The following is a 13,604-nucleotide window of genomic DNA, read 5'->3' as shown; positions in this document are numbered from 1 at the left end:
TTTAATGAACAAGCTGCTTTGTATAATCAAATAATTGGGGGAATGTGATTAGAAATTTGGGGTTGTCCCCAAACCTAATTGCAAGATCAAAGTTAAATAGATTTTTCAAGATCCCACCTTTACTTTCCATATCTTGGTTAAAAAGAATTGGGAGTAGGAATATCCTTTCTTCTTCTTCTGTTCAATTGGGTTCAATTCCTGGAGACTGCCTGCTCAAGACCCTGCAGTTTTCTTGGCATGGTTTTTCAGAAGTGGCTTGTCATTCCCTCCTTTCTAGGGCTAAGAGAGTGACTGGCCCAAGGTCACCAACTGGCAAATGTTTATTTATTTGTTTTGGCATGTCACTGTAAAATGCATATAGTGTATTTTCGAGGTGTCCTTGAAAGCTTATACAATTGAAATTATTGGTAATGATTAAGTTTAGCTTGAGTCAAACTCAATTCTGGCTCTCTAAATCATCAAAACCATGGAGTTATCTTGGGAACATTATAATGGTTTGATATTGCCTTCTTCTGGTATCCTTTTAAAATATTTTGTTAAAGGTTTTAATTTTTAAAAATATTGAATTAATTATTTTCCCCTTTCTAGGTCCTGCACTTCTGACATGAGATGAGAGTAACTTTAACTGGCCAGACATGTATGAAAACTGGAGACCAATTATTCTTAGGCTTTCACAATTCTCTGAATTTTGAGCTTGAAGGTCCCACACCATAAGTGGTTGATCGATCGGTCTGTCTGTCTGTCTGTCTGTCTGTCTGTCTGTCTCTCTCTCTCTCTCTCTCTCTCTCTCTCTCCCCCCCTCCTATCTATCTATCTATCTATCTATCTATCTATCTATCTATCTATCTATCTATCTATCTATCTATCTATCTATCATCTATCTATCTATCTATCATCTATCTATCTATCTATCATCTATATTTTAATGTATCTTTTTCCAAAGTAACTTATTTTGGAAACTGTAAAATAGGAAATGTTCCTGCATATTATCCATATCCAAAGAAAATCCATGTGAGGCAAAGAGAGAAATATTATAAATTGTTGTGATGTTAAGCATTTTCCTTATTTTTAAGGTTACAATCTGCCTTTCATTTACAAGATTACAATTTTTACAATTCACATAATTGTACATAGTATGTATATTTATTAGGGTATGAAGTATGGTGAATATAAGCAACTTCTATTAAAACATAAACTTAGTCTGGGGAAACAGGAAAGCATGGGAGGGAAATTCAAGGTTTCAATGCTTTGACTTTCACTGGTAATAGCACTAGCACTTGGACTTATATACTGTTTCACAGTGCTTTATAACCCTCTATAAATGGTTTATGTAGTCAGCATATTGCCCCTAACAATCTGGGTCCTCATTTTACTGACCTTGGAAGAATGGAAGGCTGAGTCACCCTTGAGCCATTTAGAATCGAACTCCTAGGATGAGCAGTGAGTTAGCCTGCAGTACTGCATTCTGACCACTACACTCCCATGTTATAAGAGGGAAGGAAGGAGAAATGCTGGTAGACTGAAGATACTGTTATTATACCCCACATCAGTACAGTCGATTTCTAGTGGTCTGTGTTTCCTGACTTGGACTACCTCAAAGGACTACTATCAATCTTGAACATCTCTGAGGAAAATCAGGTGAGGAAACGAATACTGCAAGAAATGCTAAAACACTAGTATTTTGATGTAGGGTAATAACAGTATTTTCAAAGCCTGACACTTAGGCAAAATAATAAATGTTAATGACAAAAATACCTATTTTCTAATATGGAGCCAAAGTTTCTTTTCTGTTACTGATATTCCCTCTTCTCGGGTGCCTTCTTTTTCAAAATGGAACTCACACGCTGCTGTGGAATGGCTTCCCTGCTGTTTTCAGAAATAGTTACTTTGAGTTGTCAATGACAAAATTACTTGACCTACCAAATAAAAGATTTTCTGAGTAAAAGAGAAAATAAAATAAAATAGACAGAGAGTAAGAGAGAGAGAGACAGAGAGAGAGCAAGTCACATTTTAAAGTTGTTTTCAGAAGTAATAACTGTATTCTATTCTTAGGATTAGGAACAGGTGGCTATTAAAATTGACTAGCCAGTTGTCAATGATGGTATCCAATTCTTGGCACCATAATTTAACTGTTGTGTGGGAATGTCTGATAGTGAGTAAACCTCATTTGGTGCTGTCTATATCCTTCATTAAGTTGAAAAACATGGTCAGAAGTTATTATTTACCTTGCTGTTTATCAGTGCATATACCTGAATCTCATACAGCTGCCACTGTTTAAAATATTATTGTGGGTCATTAGTTACTTTGGAATCTCTCAGATCTGTATCGGTCAGCATACTATCCATACATAGAAATTCTAGTTTAATAATCCCATAAAGTGATCCTTGTGTTTCTGCTACAGGTATAATATTATATTCACCTCATTTACATTTACACACATACACACAGCACACTTTGATTATACTGTTATACAATTCAAAATATATTAGGATCATCTCTTTATTTTGTTGTTGCTTTATTTAAAGTTTATTTAAAAAAAATAATATTATTCTGACTTAGCAAATCCAAAAGGCTATGTTGTCATCTCAATTTCTTAAATTGCATATGTATCTCTATTCCTTGAATCAGAACTATAAGCAACGTCCTTTGTGGTGGAAAGTCCTCTTTTTAAAAAAAGGTGAAATAAATCAGTTTCAACTTAAATAACCTACCCAGAAAGAAACTCTTGAATTGGTGGTAATTATTATTTTCGTGATCCTCCTTTCGTCCTGACTCAGGCACTACAGAGGCCAAATTAAAGGAAAAGGCAGAGAAGTCAGTGTTCATGCACTTTGTGACGACAGACAAATGTACCAATTCAGATTTGAAGGGGAGAAGTTGCTTTGGGGCACACAGGACTAACTAGAAGGAGTACTTGCCAGCATCTCCTTAAATCAATAGTGTCTTTTCCTGGGATTGCGTGAGAAAAGATATATTTGGTTAGAGTTGTTAATTGGTGCTGCATGCATGAGCTCCAAAGTACTCAATTCCCTTTTAACTTGACGCTGTGAACAACCCTACTATGTCATGTGCATGTTGTGTACAAACTTTTGGAAACCCACTACTGGAGTTATCCCTCAGCAAGTTGGCCGTTGTGAGGTGGCCATGGCGAGTTGGATGCAGTGAGTTCGCTGTGGCAAGTTGTCCCATTCCAATGGAATGATGAGAGATGCAGTGAATAAGGAAAATCCACACAATTGCTACAAAAATGGAAGATAATAGAAATTGTGTAATGTTTATAAAATAAAAGAAATAATAATAATAATAATAATAATAATAATAATAATAATAATAATAATAATAATAATAATAATAATAATAATAATAATAATAATAAATGGCATAAGCAGTGGTGGCAATTTGCGGGTTAGGGGAAGGGGTGGGGAATTGAAAGCCAGATGATCCTGGAGACAATCCTTAAAGTTAAAATCCTTAAAAAGTTAGAATTACAGTAATGATACATGGGAAAGCTCAGATACTCTGAAGAATTATAAGAAATTTCAAGACATAAAAATTAAACTTGCTACAGAAATTACGTTGATACATAAAACCGGGCTCGATTTAGCATGTCCTTTTTCTGGAGTCAAACACATTTTTAAAGTCAGTGGCTCTTTTCTTCTTACATCCATAACTACTGAAAAAGAATACTATTATTCAGAAACAGTTTGACATTGGGTATAAAGCATTGACCTATAACCAGGGAGATCTGAATTCAAATCCTTATTCAACCTTGAAATCCCTTTAGGTCAGGAATATTATTACAAGGCTAAATCAGATTTGCTGTCAGGGCATAAATGAAGGTGGGGTCATATATTTATGTTTAAGGTTACTTGAGAGAAGAAAAAGTTTAACAGAAATTCTTTGTGCTTTACTATAGTCTCAGTGTAATTTATCTGGGGGCAATTTCCAGGGCTAATAGATTGGATTTATAGTTTGCCTCACAATTGGCAAAATGTTCAAGTCTGCAGTTAAATTCTGCTGAAAATAATTTTCTTCAGTCCTATCACCAATCAAGAGCAGATGGATTGGAAGAAAAAAACAACAACAACCAGAATCACTTCTTTCTCTGTTCTCCAACAAACCTTTGATGGATAAAAGATACTGTTCTACTATAAGGTGAGGAAATAATGAACATTTACAGCAGAGGGGGCATGCATAAGCGCACCAACGTGCCTACCGTCCCTGTTCTATTGTTTCTTTTATTTTTTTATATAGATTCATTTCATGTATTCATAACTATGTTTATCCTGATACTTATTATTGTGGTAATATAATCTATTGATCATTTTATCATTTTCTGTAAGGCCTTTGAAATACTAGCAGTAAGTCTAGGGAGATGTGGGCATTCTTGGTGGGGGTAGGAGTACCTTTGCTCATGAGTGTCTCATCCTGTTTGATTCTGCAAGTTTAGAAGGAATAGGAAAATGGGTGAAAGTTCAAGGTACACAGTTGTGCTTTCTCATGGGACTTTCCAAACTTTCCCATGAGACTTTCCGTGGCTGTATGATCTCATCCTAGCAAGGTAACATCTGGGACTTTCCAAGATTGTGTGTTCTCATGCTGGTGAAGTAATCTCCTGTTGAGGTCATTGTTTTCTGAATATGCAGACTGTATTTTTGCTTGTGTTTTTTCTCAATAAATACTGCTACCTGAGTTAACTCAGGGCTGGCATTTTCTCAGAGATATTTTCCTGTGTCTCATTTTCAAATGTCAGTCCACCATAAATGGTGACCCCGACGTGATAGCTTGGAAGGCTATACGTTTCCCGCATCCTATACTCATCGTCGCGGACGTCGACTGGCCCTCATCTTCTTCGCTGGACGAAGATAGATTCTTTCGTGAGTATGGGGGAGATCTCTCGAAGGCTCAGAAAGAGCACATCAGGGAATTGAGAGGGATCATTGGGAATAGTTTTGGGTTTGGAATTGGCAGTAGGGGTTGTGCTGTAGGAAAGAAAGAAATTGAGGACTTACTACAGTATGTTTGGAAAAATATTAAGTCATATCCGGAGGAGGTAGTATTAAAGTAGAGTCCTGGAAAAAGATAGGGAAATTTTTGCACGAGGAACCTCGTGCCCCTTCTTCAATTTTGTTAACCTGGAGGGTGATTATGGATGCGTTAGCTACTTATGAACAACCGCTCCTAGCACCCCCGAAGAAGGTTTGCCGCTTTACCATGCGGTACGTTTGTTGCCGCCGACGGCACCTCCAGATAAATCTGGGGGACTGTCCGGCGCTAGAAATACTTTGTCAGAGGATAAGAGTTTACCTTTAAGGGTTCAGGTGGATGCAGTTACTGCAGCTATTCAAGAAGCAAAGAATAGAGGGGAATTATCAGGAGATGATTTGGTGGAGTTTGGAGTAGAAGTTCAACTTAATCCAGTAGAAATTGTCATGGATGCTGCGTTGAATCCGCAGCGGAGTGGAAGCCTTTACCTCTCAGGATTTTGAGGGAAGTTAAGCAAGCAGCAAAGAATATGGTGTTAGATCGCCATATACTCAGGCATTGTTAGAAGCAGTTGGTTATGGAAATAAAATGATTCCGGCTGACTGGAAAGCTCTGTTGAATATGATTTTAACTCCAGCTCAATATTTGGTGTTAGATCAGAAATGGAGACAGCTGGCAGTCCAGAGGGGAACAGCAAATGTTACCCCAGATCAGCTTTACGGAGCTGGTAATTTTACAACAGTGGAACAACAGAGAGATGGTATGCCTGAGGAAGGGTTCGTTCTTCTCCCACAATTAATTTTTCAAGCCGTAGGGGCTCTCCCTGACGGCGAAGGTGGTGAGAAGACCTTTACTAACATCAAACAAGGGAACAATGAACCCTATGAAAATTTCATTAGCAGATTGAAATTGGCTATTGAAAGACAAATTGATAATCAATTCGCCCAGAAAGAGTTGCTTTTTAAGTTAGCAGTAGAACAAGCTAACACAGATTGCAGAAAGATCTTAAATCCACTTGTAGCAAGTGGAGAGCGAGAAAATCGCGGATTTGATTAATGCATGTAGGAAGGTTGGGAGTCAGTCTTTTAACATAGAAACTTTAGCTTTGGCTTTACAAGCAGGACATGCTCAAAGGGAATTGTTTCAATTGTGGGAAGCCTGGACATTTTAAAGCGCACGTCGGGCTCCTGGAGGAGGTCAAAGTCAGCAGAATAAGAGATCAATGGGACAGGGTGTTCGTCCTAAATCAGTGTGCCCAAAATGTAAGAAAGGATACCATTGGGCATATCAGATGCTCCTACAGTTTTTACTGATGGAGGGAAAGTTTTGGTGCTTGTGTTTGGAAAGATAAATCTGGAATTTGGCATACAAAAGTGACTTCAGAGCAGAAGTCTGCCCAGCAGGCAGAACTTGCTGCTGTAGTTTTGGCTTTTCAAAATTTTCACAATCAGGATTTTAATTTAATAGTGGATTCATTGTATGTGTATAATTTGTTACCCTTTGTAGCAGGTTCTTATTTGTCTCCTGGAATATCACCTGATATTTTAAGATTGCTTTTGCTGTTACAAGGATGTTTGGAGCAGCGTGTGAATGTGTGTTTTGTTGCTCACATGCCACGCTCAAGACCATGTTAACTAAATTAAATAAAAAAGGAGGAAGCTCCTGGGGCTTCCGGCGATTCAAGATCAATTAAATCTAGCTTTATATACTTTAAATTTTTAAATTTGTCTGGTAACCCCCTGCGGCGCGGCCAGCAGGCATTTTTCTTCTCCTTCTACAGATGCGGTGAGACCTCGGGTGTTGGTGCGGTTTCTTCCGGATCCAGCATGGGTTCCTGCTGAGCTGATAACGTGGGGACGTGGTTATGCAGCAGTTGAACATCTTGGTCAAATTCGTTGGGTTCCTGGTCGGTGTGTTCGACCTGATCATTCGCAGGCACCTGTGAAGGAAGTTTCGGAACAGCAGGATGGCGCATCTGTGGTTCCTGATCCTGTTGATTCTGCCTAATCTGTCCTGGGCTGTTCGGGTGTGGAGAGAGCAGCGACAGCATGTTCAGCGTGCCGGAGATTTGGGTGATGATTTGTGGACAGATAATAATTACATTAAAGATTTGCACACAACTGCCAAAAACTTGAACATCACCAATTGTTGGTTGTGTATGCACCTTCCTGGGAGAGTGGGAGAAGGACTGACTCTACATGGAGTTCCATTTAATCGGTCTACTTTGCAGACCGGAAAGCATAACATTTCATATGCCATGAACTTCACGGTCAAGGTGAAGACTGCATTGCAGTCTCCAGCACATTTATGTTTCCAAAACATTACAAACTCGCAATTCTTGGGGAATCATAGTGTCTGCAATTACACTATTAAGTGGACAAATGGTTCAGAGAACAACATAACTTGGGTAAATGGGAAAAATGAGTCTGACGCATTCGGCCAGTATCAATATCTAGACATGAAACAGCTGATGCAAGCGGCAAGTCAACAAGGTTATGTACAGCTGGAAGGGTTTTGGTTTTTATGCGGACTGTGGGCATATCGACAAATCCCTGCAAATTGGTCAGGGACATGTACTTTGGGGTTTGTCATTCCGGTTATCTATAAGTTAGATACATTACCTCCTGATGTTCGGATCCAAAATCGTCGGGAATTGGATTCGGGTCTAACCAGGGGAGGTAATCTATGGACACAAATTTCTCGAGGTCTTATCCCGCCTTTGGGAATTGCTATGAACTATAGGGATATTCATATTTTAAATAATTTTACTGTTGCTATGTTTAATGATACTATAAAGAATATTAAGATGATTAATGTAGAAATGTCTGAAATTCGTAAAGTTACTTTGCAAAATCGATATGCTTTAGATATTATGTTAGCTGCCCAAGGAGGAGTTTGTGCTTTAATTCATTCGCATTGTTGTGTTTTTATACATAATTATGAGCCAAACATTACAAAGACTGTTCAGGACATGGAAGATCGTATTGCTCAGCATCAATCTGGAGCCGATGGGTTTAATGCATCATTCTGGGACAGTCTGTGGTCCTGGCTTCCTGATGGATCATGGTTTCGCTCCTTATTGCAAGGGGTTGTTATTATTATTGCTATATGTATCTTATTATGTTGTTTTATTCAATGTATTCCTAATCTATTACAAATGTGTACCTCAGTCTTCCGGCGTGTGGGATCAGGTCATGAGGGAACTGTGTACTATGCCACTAAAACACCCCTATCTTTGAATAAATAAAAAAGGAGGGAATGTGGTAATATAATCTATTGATCATTTTATCATTTTCTGTAAGGCCTTTGAAATACTAGCAGTAAGTCTAGGGAGATGTGGGCATTCTTGGTGGGGGTAGGAGTACCTTTGCTCATGAGTGTCTCATCCTGTTTGATTCTGCAAGTTTAGAAGGAATAGGAAAATGGGTGAAAGTTCAAGGTACACAGTTGTGCTTTCTCATGGGACTTTCCAAACTTTCCCATGAGACTTTCCGTGGCTGTATGATCTCATCCTAGCAAGGTAACATCTGGGACTTTCCAAGATTGTGTGTTCTCATGCTGGTGAAGTAATCTCCTGTTGAGGTCATTGTTTTCTGAATATGCAGACTGTATTTTTGCTTGTGTTTTTCTCAATAAATACTGCTACCTGAGTTAACTCAGGGCTGGCATTTTCTCAGAGATATTTCCCTGTGTCTCATTTCAAATGTCAGTCCACCATAATTATCTTGTAAGTGATTGACAAGTCAAAAAATAAATAAAATAAATAACAATTTATTTTTCAATAACAATAATTTTGAAGTAAAAATAAAGACTTCTGAGCAATTTGCCAGTAATTGACAAAATGTATATATAAAAGAATATGCTAACAGCAATAGCAGTTAATTTATATATCACTCCACAGAGCTTTAAAGCACTCTCTGAGCATTTTATGCTCTCAGTTTAACAACCGGTTTGGTGAGGATGCGCTTTGCATGTGCTTGTGCGCTTAAGGTGCTTGCACTGAAAATGAAGCATTTAGAAACTCAGCTGCTTACCTTCCAAGTCAGCAACGATAAGTAGAACAGCGAAGGTGGGAAATCAGTTGCACGAGTGAGATGAGCTACAAAGCAGGAAATAAAAGACAGGATAGGGCAGGGCCAACTGATAGTTGGAACTACCAGTTTGCCTGAACCGGTCTGAACCGGCAGCATCCCACCACTGAAGTAGACTCCACGTAGGAATAGCACTCTAGTATTGAACTGAGCATTTACTTGATCTCTGAAACCCCACCTTAATTATATGTTTCCCCAACAATTGCTATCCTTCAAATGTATATAATTAGTCACCCTTTGGATAAATGAGGGAATTTAAGGCAAGATTGCTGTCTTTGATGATCTATATAACATGTAGTTCTCCCCTCAGCGAAAGTGTTTTTTCGTTATGCTGACTGGAGAATTTTGGTAGTTGAAGTCATCCATCTTGAAGTTGCCAAAATTGAAAGACATTTCTCTGATGTATCTTCCTCCCTCCTCCAAAAGAGTCTGAATTTTATTATTATTATTATTATTATTATTATTATTATTATTATTATTATTATTATTATTATTATTATTATTATTCTTGATCGCACAGTCAGCCAGATATTCAGAGTGGTTTGGCATTTTTGTCTACCTATCGAGTCCTTACCAAGAACCTGGGATAGGCAAATCTGGATGTTTGATAGTGTTACAGATATTTCCGCAGAATGGAAGCTGTTCCAAGTAAAGCTGCCTTCTGCAATTGACTGATGGCAAATTTGTCAATGGTTTTCAAGTGGTGCTCCAGTTGTTTTGGGACTGCACCCAAAACAACCTTTGTTTGCCTTTGCCATAGTCATTCTATTTCTATTTGTAGGCCTTTGTTATTTTGTTATCTTCTGCAGTTCTTTGTCTTCTATTCTGCTGTCTCCAGGCACTGCCACATCCACTATCCAGACTTTTTTTGTCTTTCTTATCGACAACTGGGGTGTTATGTGGCAGGTGCCTGTCTGTCTGAATTCTGAAGTTCAGAGCAATTTAATTTTTTCATTTTCTATGACTTTTTCTATTTTATGGTCCCACCAGTTCTTGCTTACGTGCAAATGATATTTCTTGTAGATCTTCCAATGCACCATTGTTGCTACTCGGTTTGTGCAAACTTCTTGCAGCAGCTTACCAGGGGGTCCACTGTTTCTTCAGCTTCTTTGCATAGACGGCACTTACTGTCTGATTCTGTCTTCTCAATTCTGGCTTTATATACATTTGTCCTTAAGGCTTGGTCTTGCACAGCCAGTATTAATCCTTTGGTCTCTTTCTTTAACTTTCCTGCTCTTAGCCATTGCCAGGTCTTGTTATTATCTGCTTTCCCTGCTATTTTTTTTTTTAATGGACTGGCCATGTAGTGCTTTGTCTTCCCATGCCTCCATTCTGTTCTTCATTTGGTCTTTCTTGTAGGCCAGTTTAGTCTCTCTGGTAGTCAGCAAGCCTTCCTGGCATATTAACTTCATTATTACCATTATTACCATTATCATTACTAAATTTACCAGTGACTGAACATTTTTCAAGTCAATTAAAATAGGAAAAGACAATAAAAACAACAAAAACCAAAACAGGATAGAGCTGGCAGATTAATAAACTGGGTGGGTGGGTGGAAATGAAAAGTCATAAAAAGAGGAGGCTTCATTCATCCACATCAAAGACTTGGAAGACAAGCCAGCACCTTTCAACAGTTGGGGACGCTGGACCCTTCTCTGCTGTAACAAAGAAGATGCACTTCCAGGTTCTCAATAGATGGTTTTGATTAATTGAAGGGACCTGGAAAGTGCCAACCTTGCAAGTTCAAATAAGCTGGGTGAAATACTATGGTAAAACAAGGGAGATATAGATATAAAGAGAAGATGCCGCAACTTAATTATGTCCTAACATTTTACCACTTTGCCTTAAAAAGATAGTATTTTAATAACACTGAAGTTGATCCTAAAATGATTGATCCATTCAACAAATAGCAGACTAAATGAGATGACACTACATATTTATCAAGCTTTTGCAGCCAGCAACAAAATATATTTGGCAGTTCAGCTGCTTCCACATCCAAGATAATATCTCAATGGAATTCATTGTAATGGAGCACCATAAACCTGTCAGTGGTATGTGGGTACAAAAGTAGAATTTCTTGCCATAATCTCCCCTGATCATTGGAAGTACTAGAATTCCCACTGACTTTTCTGGTTTAGAATTTCACTGGAGATGAATTCTGACAAGCTTTATTAAGTAATAAAGCTTAGCATCGAAGCTTTTCCCCCTCCTTTGACAGTCTTCATAAAACCTTGGATGTGTTTACTTTTTCTTTTTAAGGAACTTAGCATCTCTCAGAATTGTAGAGAGTGTATTTAATTGATGAAAGTTTGATTATTTTATTAAAATTTCCCCAGTTTTAAAGCAAGTTAGGTTTTCAAAAAGCTATTTTTCTTTGCACAGAAGGAATCTTTGAAATTTTCAAAGACCAAATTGTTCTGCTTCCTTGCAAACCATTTTTGAAACTGTAGGAAGTTTCTAAATCACTTTGAGAGTTGGCTCAGTTTTCTACAGTTGGAAAAACAAATAACAGAATTGTAATTCTTACTGAATATAACAGAGTCCAGTAACCTGTCTAATGCCATTTAGTACATGCTCAGAACTACTTTTTGAACCCAATTTGAGGGAGGGGGAAAGTAAAGACACACTTTTGGGGAATTTTTCATTCCCGTGGCAAGTGATAAGTATTAGGTTTAGATTTTATGGTGTTGTTTTAAAGAGTTGTTTGTAAAAAGCAGAACATTGGTGACATTGAATTCAGAATTTAAGTCAACAAGTTGTACATTTGTATGCAAATCGTGCTTCATCTAGTATAAAGGGAAGATCTTTACCAGTATCTTTAATAGAAACATAATCAATAGATTGGAGCCCTATGTATCTCAAAGTGGAAATTAGGACATGTTTTCTTCATAGAACATAGAGTAATATTGTATTGTATTGTTTATTTAATTGAATAGTCATAAGACCTTATCAATAACATAACGTAAATATATAACAAGACAGAATACAGATAAGTTAGATATATAAGAATACAGTAATAAAAACATATGTGGAAAACCAGGGAGTCAGAAATCAGATAATAGATCACCCTTGCAGGATACACCAATTTGTTCAATATATTGTGTTCTTAGGACCGCTGCCTTGATTATAAACTTAGCAGTCCTGTTAGGTATAACATTGATACCAAATATGGTTTGGGTGAATAAATATATAAAACTTAGATATCATGGTTTAAGTGCTTATCACTTTAAGCACAATGCAGCAGGCAATTACCGATTAAGGGTGCGGTTAGAAGTTACAATATAAGGAAGCATTAGAAGCTGGAAAGCTTGCTGGCTGTAACTGTCTGTAACTGTAACTGTGTGCTGCTGCGAGTAACTGTGTGTTACTGTGACTAACTGTGATTACTGACTGTGAGTGCCTGTGACTGAACTGTTATTGTTTGCTACTGTTTGCTGAATATCCAGCGTTTATTTCTCTGGAGAGTGAAACCGGAGGAGGAGAAGATATCTTTATCGGCTGATAAAGATATTGCAAGGACTCTTAACCTGGACTATACTAGTGAGTCTTACTGGATGGAAATACTGTGAATGACTTAATGGACTGAATGACAATGCTTAAACTCTAACTGGATTAACAACTATTTAAACTACAAACAGTGTTTGTGTTCAGTGTGTGTATACTCTGGGGCCCTTCCGCTCTCCTTTGGTTGCCTGGCTTGACTACTGCTGCAATACTCTTCTAGGGGTTAATCCTCAAACCCTAACATTGGTTATGGGCCCAGCAGCATAGTCTAACTAACCAGGATATAGCAGAGAGAGTTGGTGTGAGTTGCACATTACTGTAAAAACAAACTGTTTTAATTAGTTTAAAATAGTCAAAATATCTGAAGAGTAATGGCACAAGTAAATTTGTCACAACTGTCCATGATATCCAGGCTGGATGGAACAAACTATGTTTCATGGTCAATGAAATGTAGTTTACTTCTACGCAGAGAAGGTTTGTGGGACATTATAGCAAACCCACCAGATGTGAGTAGATGGGATCCTGCTAATGATGATGATAAAGAAAAGTTACAAGACTTTAAACTGAAGAATGAGCAGGCTTTATGCATCATAGGACTGACTCTCTGTGATCAGCAGCTTGCCCATATTCGTGGAGAAGAAAATGCTGCAAACTGCTGGGAGAACCTCAGGAAGATTTATGTTCGGGACAGTGTAGGAGCACATATAAATCTTACACGGAAGCTTTTTCGAACGCATCTTCAGAGGAATGGAGATATGTTAGTTCATTTAAACTGTATGAAGAGCATTTTTCAAGATTTGCAAGAAAAAGAGCTTATATTTAATGAACTGCAACAAGTCTACATAATATTATCTTCATTAGATCAAAGCTATGATGACTATGTGACTTCGTTAGAGGTATTGCCAAAGAAAGCCTCTCATTAACCGAGATTACAGGCAGGCTACTAGAAGAAGCCAGAAGAAGGCGTGAGCGTGACGAGCTGAGAGAAGATAAGAAAGAAGAGAAATTATCTTCAAAGCTTGA

Source organism: Notechis scutatus, chromosome 1, assembly GCF_049901735.1.
Source record: "Notechis scutatus isolate UNSWTSFEM ecotype Mainland chromosome 1, rNotScu1.2, whole genome shotgun sequence".
In the NCBI taxonomy this organism is placed as follows: Eukaryota; Metazoa; Chordata; class Lepidosauria; order Squamata; family Elapidae; genus Notechis; species Notechis scutatus.
This window is presented reverse-complemented; position numbering follows the sequence as displayed.